Raw genomic sequence first — 24,600 nt, forward strand, 5'->3', positions numbered from 1 at the left:
TAGTGTGATTGTCTCTCATAATAACTATGAGATCACTGTAGAACTCGTTGAGGAAAAATCCAATAAAATAGAAGAGTAAAATACAGGGAGGAAAACTGCTTATGCAGTAGTTAGGTTTCAAATTTTTGTAGAATTTTATAAAAGGAAAGTCACTATCATCATTATACAAACTGAGGGCTGGAATACCAACAATATGCAACTGACATTTTAAGCCTGAAGATTTGTAAATTAAGCCTTTGTTTTTATGTGCTTTATTTGTGAAAGTTTTTGGAAGACTATTGTTTATCATGTAAAAGGTTGAAAGGGTAAAAATAAAGTTTACACAAACCAATTTTACAACAAGGCAAATGGACATATTTAAAGAGGCAATAGTATCAGGGAAGAGACCTGGGATTCATGTCAGACCATCTTGAATGACTCGTTTTTCACTGTGATCAAATTCATTACTCAAATAAGAATATTTTTAATTCAGATGATGTATGTCAGAACAAAAATGCTACTGGCAGGAAATACTTGTTCAATATCAAGATTTCCAAATGTACATATAGTGTTGATGCACAAATATTTTATTTCTTTAGTGCAAATTGGAAATAGAATATTCCTGACACTTCACCCACACCTGTTCAGCTGCAGAAATTTATTTTTTACCATGTTGGCCCTTGTAAAAAATTTATGTGTAGTGGTCAGTAATGGTGCATATTTTGGCTGCCTTCTTTTTGTCCTAGAAGAAAAGCTTCTTATCCTTTTTATATATTCTGTATCTTGGATGTAAAACCCTGAGTTAGTGCAAAGAGTATGAACAGAAACTTGCAAGGCTCAGTGAAACAGATGAATTCACACTAGAGACAAACTCCAGCTGACATTCTTTCTAGGAAGAAGGATAATATAATGGTGGACTACAGAACTTATGTTCTAATGCTAACTCTGTCATTAATAATGTGCTTGATCTAATGAGAGGTAGGATTTCTTTGCATCTCAGTTACTTCTATCAAGAAAATAGGTTGCTAAAACCAAGAATCACCTACCCAGCAAAACTGAGCATAATGCTTCAGGGGAAAAATTGGTCTTTCAATGAAATAGAGGACTTTCAAGCATTCTTGATGAAAAGACCAGAGCTGAAAAGAAAATTTGACTTTCAAACACAAGAATGAAGAGAAGCATGAAAAGGTAAACAGCAAAGAGAAGTCATAAGGGACTTACTAAAGTTGAACTGTTTACATTCCTACATGGAAAGACAATATTTGTAACTCTTGAAACTTTTCAGTATCTGGGTACTGGGTGGGATTGCACACACACATAGAGACAGAGTGCACAGAGTGAATTGAAGAGAATGGGATCATATCTTTAAAAAATGAAATCAAGCAGTGAGAGAAAAATATATTGGGAGGAGAAAGGGAGAAATGGAATGGGGCAAATTATCTCTCATAAAAGAGGCAAGCAAAAGACTTATCAGTGGAGGGGTAAAGAGGGGAGGTGAGAGAAAAACATGAAGTTTACTCATCACATTCAACTAAAGGAAGGAATAAAATACACACTCATTTCGGTATGAAAACCTATCTTACAATACAGGAAAGTGGGGGATAAGGGGATAAGCAGGGTGGAGGGGATGATGGAAGGGAGGGCATGGGGAGGAGGGAACAATTTGAGGTCAACACTCATGGGGAGGGACAGGATCAAAAGAGAATAGAAGTAATGGGGGGCAGGATAGGATGGAGGGAAATATAGTTAGTCCTATACAACACAACTATTATGGAGGCCATTTGCAAAACTACACAGATTTGGTCTATACTGAATTGCTTGCCTTCCAAAGGGAAGGGGTGGGGAGGGAGGGAGGAAAAGAAGTTGGAACTCAAAGTTTTAAGAACAACTGTCGAGTACTGTTCTTGCCACTAGGAAATAAGAAATACAGGTAAAGGGGTATAGAAATTTATTTGGCCCTACAGGACAAAAGAGAAGATGGAGACAAGGGCAGAGAGGGATGATAGAAGAGAGAGAAGATTGGTGATAGGGGCAATTAGAATGCTCAGTGTTTTGGGGTGGGGAGAGGGGACAAAAGGGGAGAAAATTTGGAACCCAAAATTTTGTTAAATGAATGTTAAAAGTTAAATCAATCAATTAATTAATTAATTTTAAAAAAGAAAAAGAAAATAGGTTGGAAAAGTTCATCTTTAATGTTAGCTCTTCATACTGTAACATTCTATGATTGTATCTCTTTTTGCCCCTGAGCCTCATTTTCACAAAATCACAGTATTTGAGAATGGAAAGGGATTTAACAGTCATTTGGTTCAATCAGTAGATAAAAGGATCTACACTATAGCACCAGACAAGCAATCTTTCAACTTCTGCCTAAAGAAATACGAAGAGGAGAAACAGAATATTCCAGATGACATTTGACAAGGGCAGACCATAATGGGATTTTGACCTCCTTAATCCTGGAGAAATATTCCCTCCTTTTCTGTAGCAAAATATTTCCTTAATTTATTTTCCTGCCTCATTTCACCACTGACTCATATTTAATTGAAAGCCCACTAAAACTTCAGTAGCTTCTCAAGAACAACTATTGTCTAATCATGCCTGGATCATTTTATTTTTGCAAAGATAATATTTTAAAATCCAGATATATGACTTCTCAATCATCCCTATTGTATTAAGTCCATCCTAATGTTCTAGACCAGGGGTTCTCAAAGTGTGATCCAAGGATTTCTAATGCCCCAAGATCCTTCAGTATTTTCATACTAACACTAAGATATTTTAATTTCAAATGAATGACAGATAGATATAACCCATGTAAATAAGCTCCTTGGGGCCCTCAACAATTGTTAAGAGTGTGGAGACACAAAAGAGGGAGAGAGAGAATTATTGCTATACAGTAGAGATCATTTTGGATCCTGCCTCTGCTATCTTCTGTGTTATCTTCCCCCACCCCTATTCATTTCAGATGCACACTTGAAGATCTTTACCTTTTTATAAGTTATTGAAGGAAAAAAAGTTAAATAGATAGAAAACAAACAAACAGATCCTCCAGGTATTCCCTTGGAGATCTCTTGCCATATTAACACTGAACCATTAATAATTACTTTTAAGTATTGCCATTCAATTAATTATGAATCCATACAGAGGCACCTAGGTAATGCCATGGATAGAGCTCTGGGTAGTGAGTCAGGAAAATCTGAGTTCAAATTTGACCTCAGATGTTTTCAAACTGTTAGCCCTTTGTAACTACATCTTTTACATAATAATGTATGAGTTTTTGTTTCTTTTCAAAAGCTTTGCTAAAACCTTGGTAACTATATTCACATCACCCTTCATGTACTTCAGGTTAGCCTGGCCTGACCTGTTTTTGTTGAAGCGATAGATTGGCTCTATCTAGTCATTCTTTTCTAGATGTTCAGCAACCACCTCTTAATGACCCATTCCAGAGTTTTCCAAGGAATTAAAGTAAATCTCATTGACCTAAAATTTTCAGACCGAATTATCATTTTTGTTTCACTTAGGACAATTCCCCTAACCAAATCTTTTGCTCTCTCTCCTGTTTTCTATGATCTTTCAAACATCATTCACAGTGGTTCAGCAATCACATTAGCTAGTTTTATCTTTTCAAGATACTTTCACTTCCTTCATCTATAAAATGAAGAGATTGCAGAAGATGATTTTTAGGGACTCTCTGAAGATCTATTGCTCTATTAATCTATCACTTTCTCTGAGTCTCAGTTTCTTCAGTTGCAGAATGGGAATAACAATACTTATACAGCCTACCAATCTCAGGAGGCTGTTATGAAGTCAGTGCTTTAAAAAGAAAAAAATTGCAAAATTTATTACTGTAATATTCCCTTTGAGCTCTAAAATAGTTTTGGGTTTTTTAATAGCTTTGGGGGGACTTGGGGGTTGTTTATTATGACTAATCCCAATCATATGTTAAAGATAAGTGGGAATACTTTGAGAGCTTGAGATTGACAAAGCAAACATCTCCATACTAGAAGGTTTGTTAAATTTAACCTGTAAACATATGCATATATGTGTTTGTATGTGTATAGGTGTGATTTTGAGAAGGTGGTTACAAAGAGGTGCCATGGTTCATGACCTAGAATGTATTCATTTGTAGCAATCATTGACCACCATCCTAGTTAATTACTAGTCCCTTTTTTACAAATCAACTATTTCCTTTACAAATGTTTAATTTGTATCAGAAAACATGCGAGGATAGAAGGGCTAGTAGTAGAAGTAACCGAGATAGCTGACATTTATGTAGCACTGTAAAATTTACAAAGTATCTTAAATGTGTTGTCTCATTTGCTCTTCGGGAACATGGTAATACCTTGCTACCTGAAATAAGATCATCATACCCAGAAACTGATTTTATTTTTAAAATATTCCCATATGTGAACATATTAAGACTATTTTTTAACAGGGAAATTTACTCTTAAGGAGAGAGAGAAAAAATGGAAGTATTTTTGTTACTAGGACAATATAAGTATTTGGAAAACTGTATTTACACAATCCAAAGCAAAATGTGAAGTTAAAAAAAGTCACTTTAAAAATTTATCTTTCCCAATAGTATTGTAGGACTGATTCATATTTGAAAATATGTTAAAAACAAGGCTTTAAAGTGTTAGTGGCCAGAGGGGAAATAAAATTTTTTCCATTGATGTATTTGGAGAAGTCACCAGGAAAATAACATAGGTAGCATTCAAAGTGAATGCCCAATCAAATTTTATGACACCTTTTTTTCTTTGAAATAAGTTTGATGGCTATCTTTTGTTTTCATATCACAGTGATTTCCAGATTTGCCCTCCCACCAAGTGAAAAGTAACAAAGGAAAACAACTAAGTAAAACCAAACACATATAGTAACCACAACTAAAGTATGTACAGAATTTTACTCCCATGGTCCACTGGCTCTCTGCTAAGAGGAAGGAGCTTGCTCTTTTTTTCCAAGACTAATGTAACTACATCCTGAAGGGGAAAAACCAAAGGTAATCACTGTGACTAACTTCTTTCCAAAATAAACAGCCACAATCTGTTGTTAAGTAGAGAAAAAGGGGTTCTGAGACTTGGAGAAAGTAAATTTTATGAGTAAAAATCCCATATGCTCATCCTAGGAAAGCAAAGAAAAGCAAAAAGAAAGCTGATTTTTGTTATTACAACATGTAAGCCTTCCTTTGTCCCTGAAGGATTATATTTGCATGTCTCTACCGTAAAGGGGATAACCAAAGAGGTCTGCATGAACATTTGGTGATTATTAGACTTTAGAAACTGAATGATAGGTTTTGGCCCCAATCCTGTTTGACATGACAGATGGAACTCAGATACATACATGCCCCTTGCTTGTATTGCTTTATGACTGTTTTTTTAAACTTCATAAAATTTATGGATTGTTTTTTAAAGAAAGAAAGTACATTATGATTGTATTCACATACACATGGAGAGAAAAGCTGCTCAGTATTAACAAGGAAAACTTGATTGGAAAAAAGACAATTGAGGATCAGTGGTACTTCTTTCAATGAATAGGAAATGTCCTGGGTCTTGGCTTCTGTGGGATAGCGCTAGACCTCAGTGACATTGTGTCAGCTGGAAAAGATACCTTTGTTCCTACAAATTCTTTACGGTTGCCAGGGAAAATGCCCAGAATTACCCTGACCTTCTGCAAGACAACCATCATGGCAGCAATTAATGGTAGTTGGCTTCTAATCTACATAGCACAACTGTAGACACTAGCTGGGATTAGAATTCAACTTTTCAAATTTAGCCAGAGGAGAGACAGCAGTAGCCTCTGGCCCAGAAATGAGTGTATTTCACTGCCAAAACAGCCAATGTTTATTATAAAACCACGTAGAAAGCTGTTGGCCTTATGACAATTTGAACATTATGATGTAAAATTAACTTAATAAACAATAATTCAAACTAATCTGACCCTTGTCAAGAAGGGGTCACTGTTAGAACAGTTACACTGTTAAAGTAACCAATGTGTTATGGTACCTATATCTAATAGTCCTTTTATTTTTTTAATCCTACACACTTCTATGGGTAAAGAATACATGTTTCAGTGTTTTCCCTAGCAAATAGTCACGGTTTCTTGTCATCTTTCTTTGTAATGAATTCTTTAGAAATTTTCAATTTAATAAACATTAGAGAATTTCACATTTTGCATAAAGCATTTAACTTGGCAATGAGAATACAAAGATCTCTGCCTTCAAGGAGCTTCTGTTGGGTCTAGGGGCTGGAGGGCAGTATATACAAAGATAAGTAAATACAAAGTACGTATAAAATAATACCAAGTAATTTCATGAAGGGCAGAGTGGGAACAGTCTTGGGTTTAGGAAAGACTTCATGAAGAAGCTGACATCTGAACTGTGTCTTGAAGGAAGTCAAAGTTCCCATGAAGGGAATGGAGGAATTTCAAGCAAGAATTCCCTATCTAGGGAACATCTAACATGCCAGTTTGACTATAATAAAGGGCACATGTTGAAATAATTTAAATAGTAATAATAATAGCTAACATTTAGTACTTACTATTCAGCAGGCATGGTGCTAAGTGCTTTACAATGATTAAATTACTGGATCCCCACAATAACCCTGGAAGGTAGGTGAGGCAAACAGAGGTTAAGTGACTTGCCCAGGCACACACTAGTATGTGTCTCCTACCAAATTTGAACTCAGATCTAACTCCATATCCCATTTTTCATCCACTGTACCAGTTATCTGCCAAGACAATCTCTAAAGTAATTTTTAGCTCTAAATTCTGTTAAATAGTAGAGTAGAATCAGAACTTCTGAGTATAAACTTCCTGATCTTTGAGAAGAATTCCTGTCTTCCCTTGGCATGTCAGTGATTCTTCATGGATTGTCACAAAGAGATTTAAGATAACACCATTCATATGAGAAAGGTGAATCACTCATTTTTTTTTATGTCTAAGGTCGAATAGACAATAAAATGTATGGCTTTTATAGTCTATTCAATCTTCTTATTTTTACTCCATTAGATGGCATAAAACAAATATATGGTCTAATTGCTGGAGGTCTGCCCAGAAGAACTTCTTGCCCAAATCCATCCAAATCTATATTTAAAATATTGATTATTAGGAAGAATTACATGACATCCCTCAGAAGTCTTTTTAATTTGGCTTGTGCATCCTCCTGGGAAATCCTGAAGTCTAATTTTAACTTTTTGAGAGTGAGAATAACAAGTAAACCAAGATCCACAAAGCAGGTGTTGATGTGACTTTTAGAAACCAAATGGTAAACTAGGTTTACCTCTAGTTTGATTAAATGAAGCAATTCTTTTGTTTGATATCATTTCCTTATCACTGGAGAATTTTACAATGACACAGAATTTTAACTGAAAGTGTTTTCTCCCTTCTCAAATTTTCCTTTTGTACTTTCTCAGGAACTTCCCGTTGTCCATATCATTTTCTAAATTATATGTTCTTCATCTGTATATATGCCATGGTCCTTCCTACCCCCAAACCTGCATTATAATTCAACCACTCGATTGAATGAAAAAAAATGCAACATAGCACAGACCCAAGTACTGATGCCTGAGGCATGTGACATTCCATTCAAAATCCAATCCTTGGATTTACATTTGGACTTACCCCACTAAAAGACTAAGTGTTGTCCATAATGAGCACAAGGAAATTTTCCATCAAGAAATCTCCATAATGGATAAGTTATTTCCAAAATAGTAGGATATGAGCATGCTTGTTGCCTACTCTTGCATGCCAAGCAGTGATATTACATAATAAAAATATACAAGAAATCATCAGGAACTGATATTAAGTGAATTAAGTAACAATAATTGTGTTTAGTGAAAATAATTTTTGAAAATTATAAACTGATTCTTGTGAAAACAGTAAAGCAATTCTTTAATTCATTAATAATAACAATAATAGAAATCACATATGTATATAATGCTTTAAGGTCTACAAAATGCTTTACAAATATCTCCTTTGATCCTCACAACAACCATAAGAGTTAGATGCTATTTTTTACTCCTATTTTACAGATGAGAAAACTGAAGCAAGCAAAGGTTAAGTGACTTGTTCAGGGTCACACAGCTGGTAAGTGTCTGAGACCAGAACTTCCTTACTCCAGATCTGCTTCTTTGTACACTATACCATCTACTTGTCTCATAGAAATATTAGACTTTTCCTTTTGTGACTACAGGAGAATTTTTTTTTTTTGATTGGTGGTACTGTCCAGGGTCATCATCCTGAATTTGCTGAAATAATTATTAAATCATCTTTCAGTTTTTTGTTCTTTTTCATGGTAAGGAATGTTACTTTATTTAATCTATGCTGTCAATCTTATCATCAGAATCCAAATGAAACATAATAAATTAGATTTTTTAGCATTAAGCACAGTGCTTTAGACAGAATAGAAGTCTTTAGGTGAATGAATGTATTATTCACTGAATACAGAAAAGCAAACAAAAATTTCTGGCAATTCATTTCTGTTGCCGTATGAAATACACACACACAATCAATCTCAATCAACCATTTTTCTTTGAAGAAAGATATGTTAGTCTTAGAGTGTTTGCAAAGCCACTATACTGATGTATTAGAGGCAAAGGTGAATATATTAGACAAAATGTTTTAATTTAAAGTAATTAGTCTAATAGGGAATATACAACATGTACATTTATAACTGTAAAGCAAAGTTTTAGGTTACAAGACAGATATAAATGAAGTTCTCTGAGAGTTAGAAGCGGGAGAGATAATGATTTATGACTAAAATGATCAAGAAGGCTTCAATGGAGAAAGTATTATCTGAACTGAGTGATGAAAGAGCTTGATTTCTCAAGTAGAAGAAATCCTGACTTTTTTTCAAGATCTAATTCAAAAGTGGATTTAATGTACATTTCTTGTTTAGTATACAGATCAATTGCAAATGTATTTGTATCCCAAACTTCATAAACAAGGGATAGAAATATGGTTGTAATGTAGTAAATCTAGTTATAATAATTTATAGAGTAGGTATAGGAGCTGAATGATAGCACTGAAATGAGTGGATAGGTCAAATTTATGGAAGACCTTGAATGCTAAACTTTATTGGATATTTGGTAAGGTATTTGGAGCCATTTAACATTTTTGATCAATGGAATGACATGATCCAAACTTTAGTCTAGTTGTATCTATTTAGGTGATTATGTGTAGTAAGAATGAATGGATATTAGGATAGAATAGACTAGGAAAATAGTATCATCAGGGAAATCAGGTGGAAATAAGCTATAATATAAAGGAAAGAGATAATAAGCACCTCAACTACAGCTATAACAAGGGAAGAAAACATATGGTGGTGACATTAATCTCACCCTTTTCTTCCAGTATATAGAGCACTGCAACTGGTGTCAGGAAGACTGGACTTCAAATCTAGCACCACACGCTTACTATATGTGTGCTTGGGCAAGTCACTTAGCCTCTATCTATATCAGTTTTCTTATCTGTAAAATGGGAATAATAGTAACATCTGCCTTCCAAACTTGTTGAGAGAATCAAATGGGATAATATTTGTAAAGTGCTTTGCAAACCTTTAAGTGTCATATAAATGCCAGCTATTATAAGTAGTAGCCTTCCCTCAACAACATTTAAATACATTTCTAAACACATTTTATCTAAGATTATACCTTTTATGATGTACAAGTTCCTTTGGCTACTTAATCCCTCTTGGGGAGGCCCTTGATTTGTCCCATATCTGTACCTTTTTCCCTGTTCTTTTACTCAAAGAAGGTTACTAGGTCTGTCAGTCTATCTTGTCTGTCTGTTTGTTTTGACTTATATTAGATGTTTTTTCTAACATTTTAATTAGTGACTTGGATAAAGTATGACTTTATTATCAAACTTGCAGATGACAGAGATGTGGAAAATATAACTAACACTAGATGACTGAATCAGTTATTTGTCCCAGAAGATCTCAACAGGTCAGAATACTTGATTTAATCCAATAAGAATAAAAATTAATAAATATACATATTCATCCCTAATTATAGCCTCACAATTAACTTACGGGAATAAAATTGGGGTGGTATGATTAAACAAACAGTAGTTTCTCTGAAAAAGGCTTTGGGGAGTTAAGCGGGCTGCAAGCTCCAAACAATTCAACAGCATATAGTCAAAAAAGCCAATGGAATCTTATACTGCATTTAAAGAGATCAACTTCCAGGAAAATGATAGTACTGCGCTACTCTAACCAGGTCGGAACACATCTGGCATCTAGAGTGCTATGTTCAATACTAGATGTCATATTTTGGGAAGGACATTTTAAATTAGAGAGTGTCCTCAGTAGGGTATCCTTTATAATGATGGATCTCATATTTATGCTATATGAAAGGAAATTGAAAGAACTAGGGGTGTATAATCTGAAGAAGAGAAAGCTCCAGGAAGTTATGATAGCTGTCTTCAAGTATTTGAATGAGTTTCATGTGAAAGGATTGGAATTTGGCCCCAGAGGGTGTTCTAGGAACAATGGGTAGAAGTTGCAAAGAGACAAATTTAACTTGATGCCAGGAAATATTTCCTAACAATTAAAGCCATTTGAAAGTGGAATATACTTCTTTGGAAGGTAGTAGGTACTTTCTTAGTGGATGTGTTCAAGAAAAGTCTGAATTTGGGGGAGTATGTTATAAAAGGGATTATTATTTAGGCAGAGATTAGACTTGGTCTTGGGGCCCAGAGTACACTTTCCTATTCAGAAAGAATTTAGAATGAATATCATCATCTGACTGTTTCCCTCCTCCTACCCTAAAATGTTTTATCCTGGTTCATGAAGAGTCATCCAGAACAGATAATTAACTAGCTGACAAGTTGGGCATCAGGGATTGATGAATGAGACTTAGTTTAGCATAAATGGAGGCCAGTGCTCTTTCCACAACATTATCTGTTTACTCTCCAAATCCACAGGGTAAACACTTAGAATATTTGTCGGTGAAGACCTGGTATAGGAATCAAAATGAAAAAAAGAATCAATACATAATCTTTTTTTTTTTCTCTGAGAAAAGTTTTTAGAGAAACTAATCATGATTTAATGATATAATAATACACTTTTAGAAGACATTAAAGTGTAGTCTTGTAAAAAGTTTAATCATACATTCTTGTAAGTTTAAATGACTAAGATAAAAGGACTCAGATAACATCAAAGGAAAATGTACCTTGAAATGTGAGGAATAAAGGAAACTTTTACAAGTTAATTCCAAATTATGGGAAAGATGGAAAGAACACAGATTTTAATTATATGACCAAAAGTTAGTTAACTCTCAAAGATATTATAGATAAGAGAAGTATCACAGTGGGGTTAAACTTAAAAAGAAATGAAAAGAAATCTGTCTCACTACCCTATAACCACTCGGTTGCCATGAACTGTCATTATAACCTTCATAACATCTCTCTCCTCTGACACTGCATCTGTACTAGTGCAGACCATCATCATCTCACATCTGGTCCCCTGAAATAGCCTGCCCTCTGGTCTTCCTGCCTTAAGTCTTTCCTTTCTTCAGGCCATTCTCCACCTACCTGTCAAAATGATCTTCCTAAATCCCAAGACTTACCATATCACTCCCTTATTAAATAAACTTTCAGTGGCCTATTATTGCTTCTAGGATAAAATATAAAATCCTCTGTTTGGTTTGTAAAGCCTTCTGTATTCTTCTGTATTTATACCTTTCCAGTCTTCTTATATCTGACAACTACCTTCTACCCAATGAACCAGTAAAACTGGTTTCATGTTCCTTGAAATACATAGCCCATCTCCTGACTCAGGGCCTTTTCACTTGCTGTTCCTCATGCCTGTGATTGTCTCCTTCCTCATCACTACCTTCTAGCTTTTCAGGTTTCTTTCAATTCTAAGCTAAAGTCCACTCTAATGCAAGAACTATTTTCCTATTCCCCTTAAGGCTAATGCCTTCTTTCCATTCATTATGTCCTGTGTTTGTACATACGTGTCTACATATTAGGTCTTGGAAATCAGGAGCTATCTTTTACTTTTTTATGTAATCTCAGTGCTTAACAGTGTCTAGCACATAGTAGGTACTCACTAAACTCTAATTGACTTACTGATGGAAAGACAAGTTTTGCAGATGGTTTTGCTGTACAAGAAGAAATTTTAAACTCTAATTTGATAAAGTTACATCCTAGTGGATGAAGATGGAGCTGAATTTATTGATCAGACAGACAGAGCCAGCTTAATGAGCTTTTCAGTTCTCTGGCTTAAAGGAAACTTTGCTTTTGTGATCTTATAATCCTACAGAACCTGCTTTGTTGAATAAGTTCTTCCTCTCAGCTTGTTTACCATTATTTTCTCATTAATTCATGAAGAATATGCAAAAGAAACAACCCAGTGATTTGAGATTTCTGAGTGTTTTGGTTCTGCATAAGTGAATGTCTACTGTAGGCCCATGTAGTTGAGGTAAATAAATAAGGCAAGTGATTCAAGGATTTTTAAAAATTCACTTAACTATTATAAATATATGGGTACACTGGTCTTAGAGTCAAAAGATATCACTGAATTTTGGCAAAGCCTCCATATTTACATGATTGTGATGATATTATGTAACTTTTCTAAGCCTCAATTTACCATTTTTGTAAAATAGTAATTGTTGTAGGGCTAAAGAAAAAGTACATATAATGATTTTGTGTTCTCTCTACACATTTAAGCTATCATCATCATCACAGCTATAAGGAACAGCTTGGGATTGTTAAAATTATTGTACAGTTTCCCAATTGCAATCCAGTCTGCTTGCTTTCTTTAAGTCCATATCAAAATAATGTTATTTCTTTAATTACTGTCTAAATTATATATATAGTGATAAGCAAACTCATTGCCCTGATCATTCAACTATATGACATAATCTGGGTGACAGAAATTAACCAGCCATCTAAATTTCCTTTGGTCAGTTGATTAGCCAGTCTCACCATAGTGCACATAGATTTCATTGGGGAGATAGGATAATATTTAATGGCTTGATGCAATCAGCTCAATATCATTTGTACTGAAGGAGTCTCTCTGGTACAAAGCCCAAATTCAAGAATTAATGCCACCGAGATGAGTAAAGCAAAGAGACTCTTGGCTAATAAAAAACTATAAATCTAGACATGACCAGAAATCTAACCCAGGAGAAAATAGTGCCATAACTACTGTAAGAAGTAACTCAAAATAAAACATGGATTTTCCACAAGGAATGTACGAATATTCAGAAGAAATTAAGCAAGCAGTAAAAATGATGCAACATCTCTGGAGAAAATAATTGAAAAGGGAAGAAATAGATTAGAAAGCAAAGTGGTAAACTTTACTCAAGTCACAAATTGCATGCAAAGTAGAATAGACCACCCAAAAATCAAAAGTCCATGAAACAAAGTTATAACAACATGGATTTGAAAAAAAATGGAAGAAAATATGTGATTTAACATTTTTTTCTCATGAGCAGAGAAACAGTTCAGGAGGAAATTAAAAAATAGTTCTAAGAGGAAAGGGGAAAAAATATTCCTTCAGAATCTCCAGAACAAATATTCTCTTTCACAACAAATATTCTTTTTCTCTATTCTCAAACTAATGAAGCATATACAAAGAAAATAGATAAAAGTATATAATATACATGTAAATATAATAAATGTATAAATATGAATAAATATATAAAAAGAAAGTGTATAAAGAAAAGTTTTAACATGATGTTTTGAAAGTATTGCCTTCTTCAACTGGGGAATGGCTGAATGAATTGTGATGTATGAATGTAATGGAATACTATTGTGCTATACAGAAAGACTTCAGAGAGGCCTGGGAAGAGTTATATGAACTGATGCTGAGTGAAAGGAGCAGAACCAAGAGAACTTGTACACAGCAACAACCACAGTGTGCCAGGAATTTTTCTGGTAGACTTAGTAAGTACTTCATTGCAATACAAGGACTTAAAAAATTCCCAGTTGACTCTTGGGGTAAAATGACTTCCACATCCAGAGAAAGAATTATGGAATTTGATCACAGAATGAAGCAGGCCATTTTCTTTTGTATTATGTTTTGTTTTGTTTTGTTTTAAGATTTCTCCTATTCATTTTAATTCTTCTATGCAACATGACTAAGGTGCATTTAACAGGCATACATGTGTAGAACCTATATAAAATTGTATGCCATCTCAGGGAGGGAGTGGGCAAGGAGGGGGGAAACAGGAGGAGGGTGGTAAAAAAAAAAATCTAAGATATATGGAAGTGATTGTAGAACACTGAAAACAAATAAAATAATTTAATTTAAAAAATATTGCCTTCTAATTCATATAGCAAAAATCTCTTTAACATACCAATAAGTAGTCATTCAAACTTGTTAGGAAATCTCTGATGAGAGGGAACTTCCTCCCAAGACATTCCATTCCATTTTAGGATAGCTCTACTTGTTAAGAAATTTTCCTTGTATCAAGTCTAAATTGACTGTTTCTAGTTCAAATTCTAGGGACAACTAATTAAATATTATGTATGCTTTAATTAACTAATCCCATCAATTATTTAATTATTTATTTGCTGTTTACCAGACTATATCATTACCCAAACTGTCTGGATTAATTGGAGTTTACTGTGTAGCTTTTAAGAAGTAATAGCAAGTAAAAGCAAGCCTCATATGAACATCTCTATCATGAGTCAATCAATGAGCTTTTATTTAGCCCTTTTAGGGCTGATCATCCACATCTGGTGTCCACTTTTACCCAGTTTTCACCTGTGGCTCCAAGAAGCCATAACTTGCAGAAGCCATACCCTAGTAAACCGTATTGGCAGATAGACTAAACCAGTTTGAAGACAAACCAACAAACCTCTTGGTGAGTTAGAGTGGTGTCTACTCCAAGAAGACTCCTTGCTGGAATGGGCTGATGAGAACAATTTGTTCCAGTGGCCAGGAAGGCAGCTGAAGCAGGAACTTTTAGAATTTGGTGAGGCATTGGAGATGCCAAGGTCATTCATTGCATCCTGGGTCATCAACAGGCATCTTGACTTTTGTCCTGCCACTTTGTCCAATGACGCAGGAACAGTGAGGCTGACAGCTTTGTGCAATTCTGCCTCAAATACTATTCAGTTGTAAGTTATCACCCATGATATCATTGGTCTCCTTCAAAAATGAAAGATGATTGCAAAATATTAGACTACAGCAACTGCAAAGGACTGTATATCAGTTGAAATATCTAACTTGTACCATCTTCCCCTTTTTTTCCTTTGTGGATGTATTGGTGTCAAGTCCAGTCCCTTATTTCCTACTTGGAGTGTCTAATATTGTAGGGAATAAAAATAATAGATTACATTTTGGAGGAGGGCTCCACTTGGGAGGGTAAGTATGTATCTGAATACTTCACGACCAATTCACTATGAGATATGTATGAGACAACCTGTCCATTGTGATATGACACATTACTTTGTATCATTTGTTCAAAATGTCTTCATTTTTTGTAAGTGAAAAATAAACAAGAAATTACAGGCCTAAAAAGAAATGAAAGAGGAGCATCAAGGATCCCTATAGGCTGCCCATTAGGAGGTAGGTCAAGTGACTTCTCAGGTTGCTTCCAGTTCTAAATCTACGATGATACAATTTTCTTGACTTCAAGTTTAACCACCAGTCTTCTATGCTCTGATACTTTCCCAAAACCTCATAAATGAGATAACATAGCTGAAATACTTGAAATTCAGAGCAATAGCAGTATTACTAGCATGCTTAGTCCAGTCTAATGCTATCTCTTAAGACATCCAAACTGCACTGGCCATTCACCAGGTTCTTTAATTATTATGGCGATGCTACAGTGATCATGAAACACAAGAATTCCTTCTTAGAATCACAGGATTTCAAAATGGGAAAGGATCTTTCTAAGAGGACATCTGGTCCAACCTGTAACTGAACAGAAATTCATTCTACAAGACACTCAGCAAATAGCCATTCTGTCTTGCTCAATGACCTCATATGGTAATGAACTCTGACTCTCAAGAAGTGGCCCATTCCAGATGGAATTAAGATGAACTTGAATGAATAAGAACAAATTCAGGAAAACCCACAAACACTGGTGTAAGGTTACTTCTAATAATAAAGATAGATGATTTTTAAAAAAATAGTTTTTGAGAGAGTAATGACCTTCAAACCTGACCCTGATTTTAATCAAATTGTTTTGTGCAGGAAAATTCCATTGTAGGCATTGCTTCCAAATACAGCATGTAGAACATGGATAAGTTAAAAGGTCTTAGAATAAAAACTTAACTTTTTCCAATTATTAATTCTAAACAATAGTATTCTTTCATTTAAGTCACAAGGAGAAAAATTGAGAATAACGTGAATGATCAGAAGCTAACCCAAAATTTGGAAAGGTTGGGGAAAACAGAAAAGTATCTGAGACAGCCAGGTAACACTGCTAAGTACTGAGATCTCTTAGCTTATTGAAAGGAAAATTAATGATATAATTTTGAAATATGATGTTGAGTCATTGATAGAAATCTGGTCTTTAAGCCATAAATACTGGTTGCATGAATCTGTGAAAGTTATCTAACAGCTCAATATAGTAAGTAACTCTCTAAAACTATGTTTCAAAGAAGCTGCTGGCATTCAATTATATTGACCTAGAGTCTGAAAACTCCAACTTTTTATTGTACTTCTCAAACTAGATGTTAGAACACATGTTAAATTCAACATATCCAAAACTGAACTTAGCATCTTTTTCTCTAAAACCATCTTCTCTATCCAGTTCCCCTATTACCGTTGAGAATATCGCTATGCTTGGAGTAATTGTCATCTCTCAACATTTCTGTAACCCCTCCCCATATCTAGTCCTTTTTTCAAGTTCCGTCAATTGTATCTTTATAATACCTCTCACTTACTCTCTCTTCTCTCATCTAATGCTGCCATCACTCTGGTACTGGTACTCATCTGTGAGGGGCGCTCTGGACCTGGGCCCCCCTGAGAGGATAGGAGACGCCCAAGGGTCTGGACCTGCTGACGTGGCTTTGCCACGGTGGCACTGCTGACGCGGCATCGCCACCTCAGCACGGAGGCGGCTCTGTGCTGGGCTGGGCTCCGCCCTCAGGGAGGAACTGGGGAGGGGCTTACCTGGAATAGGAGGGCGAGTTCTGGGGGATATAAGGCACAACACGGAAGGGGACGGGGGACTTCTGGCTGACTATCATGTAATAAATGTGCTCTTATCCACCTCCGGAGTTCTGCCTGGTAATTTCTCCCCCCGACCCCCAAGGGGGGAGCCAGAGACGTCTGAAGACCCCTGGGCAGGGTAAGTTGATGCGGTGATCAGGGTTCCGCCCCTGACACTCATCACCTAATACTTGGACTATTACAATAGTCCACTGTTAGTCAGCCTGCCTCAAGTGTCTCCCCACTATAGTACATTCTCAACCTTGCTCTCAAAATGATCTTCCTATAGAATAGGTCTGACCATGTCACCTCTTCCCCTATTCAATAAACTGCAGTAGTTCCTTGTCACCACCAGGGTCAAATTTTAAATATTCAGTTTGGATTTTAAAGCTACCCATGCTTCATATTTGTAGTCTTTTGACACCTCACTCCTCTCCGTATATGTTGTGAGTCAATCACAGTCTTCTTGTTGTTCCTTGTACAACACATTTTGTCTCCAGACTGGGCATTTTCACCAGCTGTTCCCCACACCTGGAATGCTCCTACTCCTTTATCCTTTTAAAAGATACTCTTTCCTTTTTTGAAATATATTTTATTTATTTTGTTTAAAATTCCCCAATTACATGCAAACTTTTTTTTAAATTTTGAATTTCCATTTCTTCCCCCTTCTCCTGTTCCTGAGGGGGTGAGTGACTTGATATTAGTTATACTCATGAAGTCATACAAAACATATTTCCATGTTAGCCATGTTCCAAAAGAAAACATAGTAGAAAATAAAGCAATAAAAATAAAGTTAAAAAAATATATTTTAATTTGTATTGAGCTAATCAGTTCTGTCTCTGGAGGTAGATAGTATTTTTCATCTTCAGTCATTTGGAATTGTCTTGGATCATTGTTGTGATCAGAGTAGCTAATTCTTTCCCAGCTGATCATCCTTACCATATTGCTATTACTGTGTACTGTGCTATCTTGGATCTGTTCATTTCACTTTCTATGAGATCATAGAAGACTTCCTAGGCTTTTTCTGAAACCATCCTACTCATCATTTCTTATAGCACAATAGAATTCCATCATAATCGTATACCACAACTTGTTCAGCCATTACCTATTTGATGGGCATCCCTTTAATTTCCAATTCTTTAAGGAAGGCTTTCCTGATTTCCCTTAATTCTACTGCCTTCCTTATGTTGATAATTTCCAATGCATCTTCTAGTTCTCCTCTTTATCTTTTGTTTGTATGTAAGTTTTATATGTTGTTTCTCCAAAACGATTGAGCCTCTTTAAAGTTATGATTGCTTTTTGCTTTTTCTGTATCCCCATTGCTTAGTACAATATTTGATACATAGTAGCAATGTATTACATGTTTGTTGACTGGATTGATATAGAGAGTTTCCTCATCTACAGGTTTTAAATACCAGTGAAATAACATGCCCCATCCCCAATTCTGGAATAAGTAAAAAAGAATTCACCCTATTTTTGTACTAAAATTCTTTAAACTTGTTTTGGCTGGGAGATCTAATCTAATTGAATAAATATATTCAGAATCCTTGATGACATTTATCAAACACCACTGCTGGCATTAATGAGCTATAGACCATTTCATAAGTGCATATGTAAGGTTTGTTTTTCATCTGTTTCATGGGTCACAGACATGTAGTATCCCCAAGATTCATTTTGTTGTGGTCAGCTTTCTGGGATGAGCCACATGTATCATCTCGAGTACAAAGAGTCCATTTTCTTAATGTCAGTTTTGTTTAATGCATGGATTTTTTTTCAAATGAGAGATGCTTTGATGAAACTCTTGGTCAATGTTATACCCATGTATCCAAAAACTAGTTTCTATTTCTTCACCAGTCTTCTTTTTCATTAGGGGATTGCAAAAACTAACTTTTAGAAAACTTTCCAAATTAGCTCGTGAGTACCACTAGTCCTTGAAAATGCAAAACTTCATTTCCATTCTGTTTTCTACATGCATAGGAATTATGAATTCAAAGCATAAATAAAACAAATGCGTGAAAAACTTTGAAATTTCTTTTTGCTAAGGAAGAAGCATCGTAAGTACACATTTCCTGTAGGTGGTCTTACTAGAGGAGGTGGCGCATTCATCAAATATTTTACCAAAGTTTGTTGCTTTTTTGCTGATGTGATCCATTATCAGACGTTATGGGTATGCAAGTAACTGCATCTACAAGCCTAAGAATATGTCTTTCATATGCTCATGACTAAAGAAGATCAAAATGAGATTATTCACTCAATATGTGGGTTGCAATATGCTTGCAATCTAACAAAGTTTTCTGCAACCCATGTGTTGGCCTTTCCACAGAATAGAGAAAGATGTACCTATTATGCCAAGGTATTGACAGATCAGTGCTAGCTGAGTGAGTGTTGATGCTGCACTTGTGAATCCTTTCCAGTGCCATGAAATAATTACATAGAGGGCTAGAAAAATGGCTGAGCTAGTTTGCCTATTATTATTTTATGCCTGGAGAAAGCCTATATCAAAATACATCATCTGAATTCTAGATCATTCAGGAAATTCACTTTAAGGACAATGTATGGTCATGAAGGACATGTTTTGATGAAGGAATGAAATAAGATGGTGATGCAATTTTTTTACTGTAACAACACACACACACACACACAGACACACAGACACACAGACACAGACACAGACACACACACACACACACACACACACACACACACACACACACACACACACACACCGTGATTTTATATCTATGGGGATTCCCTTCACCAGTATGTACATAATGCAATCTCTTTCACAGTAGAGAAAATTTTAGGTTTCATGGATCAAAAACATTATTCCTTAGTAGTCAAGCTTCTATTCCTTCAAACTTCTTTTTTTTTATTAATTAATTTATTTGACTTTTAACATTCATTTTAACAAAATTTTGGGTTCCAAATTTTCTCCCCTTTTGTCCCTTCCCCCCCAAACACCAAGCATTCTAATTGCCCCTATCACCAATCTGCTCTCTCTTCTATCATCCCTCTCTGCCCTTGTCTCCATCTTCCCTTTTGTCCTGTAGGGCCACATAACTTTCTTTACCCCTTTACCTGTATTTCTTATTTCCTAGTGGCAAGAATATTACTTGACAGTTGTTCCTAACACTTTGAGTTCCAACTTCTTTACCTCCCTCCCTCCCCACCCCTTCCCTTTGGAGGGCAAGCAATTCAATATAGGTCAAATCTATGCAGTTTTGCAAATGACTTCCATAATAGTTGTGTTGTATAAGACTAACTATATTTCCCTGCCCCCCATTACTTCTGTTGTCTTTTGATCCTGTCCCTCCCCATGAGTGTCGACCTCAAATTGCACTCTCCTCCCCATGCCCTCCCTTCCATCATCCCCCCCACCCCACTTATCCCCTTCTCCCTTACTTTCCTGTAGTGTAAGATAGATTTCCATAGCAAATTGAGTACGCATATTATTCTCTCCTTATCCTCTATTTCATTGAATGACCATTTTTTACCCTGAAGTATTACACTCAGTTGTGTTGGGTAGGTGATTTTTGGTTTTAATTCTAGCTCCTTTGACTTCTGGAATATCGTATTCCAAGGCCTTTGATCCCTTAATGTAGAAGCTGCTAGGTCTTGTGTTCTCCTTATTGTATTTCCACAATACTCGAATTGCTTCTTTCTGGCTGCTTGCAATATATTCTCCTTGACCAGGGAACTCTGGAATTTGGTTATAATATTCCTAGGAGTTTTTCTTTTCAGATCTCTTTCAGGAAGTGATCAGTGGATTTTTTCAATATTTATTTTACCCTCTAGTTCTAGAATATCAGGGCTGTTTTCCTTGATAATTTCATGAAAAATGATGTCTAGGCTCTTTTTTTATTGATCATGACTTTCAGGTAGCCCCATAATTTTAAAAAATTGTCTCTACTGGTTCTATTTTCCTGGTCAGTTGTTTTTCCAGTGAGATATTTCACATTGTCTTCTATTTTTTTATTCTTTTGGTTTTGTTTTGTAATTTCGTGGTTTCTCATAAAGTCATTAGCTTCCATCTGCTCCATTCTAATTTTTAAAGAACTGTTTTCTTCAGTGGGATTTTGAATCTCTTTTTCTATTTGTTAATTCTGCTTTTTAAGGCATTCTTTTCCTCTTTAGCTTTTTAAGCCTCTTTTGCCATTTGAGTTAGTCTATTTTTAAAGGTGTTATTTTCTTCAGCATTTTTTTGGGTTTCCTTTAGCAAGCTGTTGACTCTCTTTTCATGATTTTCTTGCATCACTCTCATTTCTCTTCCCAATTTTTTCTCCACTTCTCTCACTTGATTTTCAAAATCCTTTTTAAGCTCTTCCATGGGCTAAGACCATTGCATATTTATTTTGGAGGATTTGGATGCAAAAGCCTTGACTTTTAGGTTTTCCTCTGATGGTATGCATTGTTCTTCTTCATCTGAAAGAATGGAAGAAAATACCTGTTCACCAAGAATGTAACCTTCTATAGTCTTATTTTTTTTCTCTTTTTTGGGCATTTTCCCAGCCAGTTACTTGACTTTTGAGTCCTTTGTCAAGAGAAGGGTATACTCCAGTTCTCAGTTTCTCCAAGTTGGCACAACCAATGGAGAGGAGTTTACTCCTCTCCTGGCCTGCACTCTAGTCTTGTAGGTACCATAAGCTTTTCTGCCCAGGATCCAGAAGTAGAATTCCCTCTCCAGAGACTCCACCAGTTCCACCAGGCCAGCTCTCCTCCTTACCCCAGGATCACCACTCAGGGCTGTGATCCAGATCAGCAACTCAATTCTCCCAGGGTCTTTAGGCAGAGGGCTCCAAAAATGGATGTTGCTGTTGCCACTGCCTGGGGCCAGGGATAGGGGTGGACCCTGCTCCCTTCTCACCCAGGTGAAAGAACTTTCTCACTGACCTTTGAAGCTGTCTCTGGCCTTTGTGGGTTGACCCATATGGGAACTGCAGCTGCTGTCAGTGGTGCCCTGAAACCTGCTCCAGTCCTGTCTGTGCAGTATGGCCAAGGCTGGGCTGCTTTTCGCTGTGAGCCTAGTGCAATAGACCTTTCCTGTCCACCTTCCAGGCTACCTTGGGCTGGAAATCTCTTTTACACTGTCATTTTGTGACTTCTGCTGTTCTAGCATTTGTTTAGACTCATTTTTTACAGGTATTTTATGGGCTATGGAGGAAGAGCTCCTACAGGTTATCCTTCTACTCCACCATCTTTGCTCTGTCCCCTGGAAATATGTTTTACATGACTGAACATGTATAACCTATACCAGATTTGCTTAGCATCTCAGGGAGGGATGGAGGAGGAGAGAAAAGAAGGGAGAGAATTTGGATCTCAAAATTAAAAATAATGTTCAAATTATTCTTATATGTAACTGGGGAAAATAAAATATTTTTAAAAATAAAAAAGAAATATTATTCCTCCTACTGCCAATAAAAACAAAGACCATCAGATATAACAGGTTTACCTATAAACGTGTCAGTTAAATATTGAGAAAAACCTTTTGATATTTTCTATGTTATCCTATGTGACAGAAGTTTCATTCATCATGATGTACAATAAAACAGTAAGATATTTTTGTGTTCAATATGTTAAGATAATTCCAATATTAGAAAATAATATAGCCATCAGAGTGTGCTACTGGGTACTTGCCTTATCCTGCACAAAAACAAGGAAAGGTGTTAACATTCCCACACTCACACTGATGGTTAAACACTCTATTCAGCCTCACAGGGTACTTGAAGAAGCAACTTCTCTAGGATTCTCAGAGAGTTGTCTTCCTTTATCCCCTACTTCCATCCTTTTGTATATAAAAGCATTCATATTTTAATATAGAAATATAATCTGTGTGGTCTATTTAATTAGATGATTAGTTCAATCCCCACCCACAAGGGAAAAAAAAAAGCCCTCCTCCTTTTGTCTCTGTTTCACTGGACTCTAAGGAATTGAAAACAAAAAAGAAATGAAGTTGATTAAGCATCATGGTGAAATCATGTGTAGTTCTTTACTCACAGAGAGGAAAATATAGCAAAGTGCATTTTTAAAACTATTACACAATTTACATGACTACAATTCTCCCCAAATCCAGTTAATCCAACAACAGTCTAAAGGTATGCCCCAAACTTAATGGCTGTTTGGACAAGCACCTAGTTGAGATCTCCTATTAGTTTGTGAAAAAGAGTCCCCTGGAAACCTTAGCTTACTTACTCCTTATGTCATGAAGAGGCCAATGTAACATCCAGATCATCCACCATCATTCTCCCTTGCCCTCATTTTAAAACTATATCTCTGCACAGAAATATTAGAGAAGTTAAATGAGTTGCCAAAAGTCACACATATAGTAAATACTTAGGCCAGAATTTAAATATAGGTGTTTCTGACTTCAGGTTCAAACATTTATCCACTATTATTCTATCTTGCCTACCACTATAGTGTGTTTGTGTGTATACATACATATACTTTAAATGATGCCTTATAGTCTGCAGTAACTGAATTTGATTCCAGCTTATTTCCCTATAATGGGGCCATTTCAAGCTCACTAATGTAATGATGAATTATACTGGCTCTAGCTAGCTAACTAGAGACATGGATATATACAAAGAGGGTGAATATGCATTGCATGCCAACAGTTGCCTTTTCTATTTCTACTCAACCTCATGGGAACTTCGGGGTCAGTTTTGACCACAGGTGACTCAGAACTTGTGCTTTGAGATGACATAAAGAACCATTATTGATTAAGCAGTGCACATTATAAGCTGTATATTGACTATGGAAGCCAGTAACTCAGAGAAAACTTTATCGAGATAGATAGCACCTGAAACAGGATCTCTTACCTGAGCTATATGAAGTGACAAATGATGTATTCTGTCTCTAGATTCTGTGTAAAGGTTTTGGCTACACTCTTTTTTCCTTAATCTACCAACATCCCCCATTGGATCATTATTCAAATAAGTGTACTTGTACCTGAGCTCCTGCCTGTCTTTCTTGCTTTGTGTTTCTTTTACTGAGTATGTAGTTAAAAAGTTCTGAAGACTGACCAGAACTATTGTATATAGAGACTAAACCCACACTGGTGTTAATAATTTTGAAATCATTGAGGGATCAATTTTGAACATACCCAGGAATGTGACCACTTGGTGACTGGGAAAAGATCTCATTTAAAACACCAACAGATTAATTTTTATAAAAGACCTGAAAATTATTTAATGTTTCCAATTCAATAAACATTTATTAAGCGTGTTTTATATACATGGCACTGTGCTTGGTGATAGGGGCTCAAAATGCAAAGAAAATTTATATCTCCATCCTTAGAGTTAGTTACACAGACAACAGAAAAGTACAGCTCAAAGGGGAATACACCAGTATGCAAAGTTTTATGTCCTGAAAAATATCTATAGTAACCTCACTGCTGTGTGTAGGGAAGCACTGTTTGCATGTACATATATCAGGGATATAACTATCAAGGACCGAAGGTGGGTACATGCACTATTGTTACTCAGAAGTGGTCCAATATTATTTCAAATTACTTTAAA

General features: G+C 35.8%; 1 long non-coding RNA gene across 1 annotated transcript in view; it reads right to left on the reverse strand.

Annotated features, from left to right (window-relative positions):
- LOC140527660 (uncharacterized) overlaps positions 1-16,967 on the reverse strand; it is a 78,311-nt gene extending 61,344 nt beyond the window's left edge. The window contains exons 1-2 of the long non-coding RNA XR_011974889.1: positions 16,819-16,967; positions 14,781-15,073 (exon numbers count right to left, since the gene is read on the reverse strand). This is a non-coding gene — a long non-coding RNA (uncharacterized lncRNA). The remainder of the gene's footprint in view (positions 1-14,780; positions 15,074-16,818) is intronic.
- Positions 16,968-24,600: the final 7,633 nt, after the last annotated feature.

The sequence above is a fragment of the Notamacropus eugenii genome, chromosome 1 (genome assembly GCF_028372415.1).
Source record: "Notamacropus eugenii isolate mMacEug1 chromosome 1, mMacEug1.pri_v2, whole genome shotgun sequence".
NCBI classification, from domain to species: Eukaryota; Metazoa; Chordata; class Mammalia; order Diprotodontia; family Macropodidae; genus Notamacropus; species Notamacropus eugenii.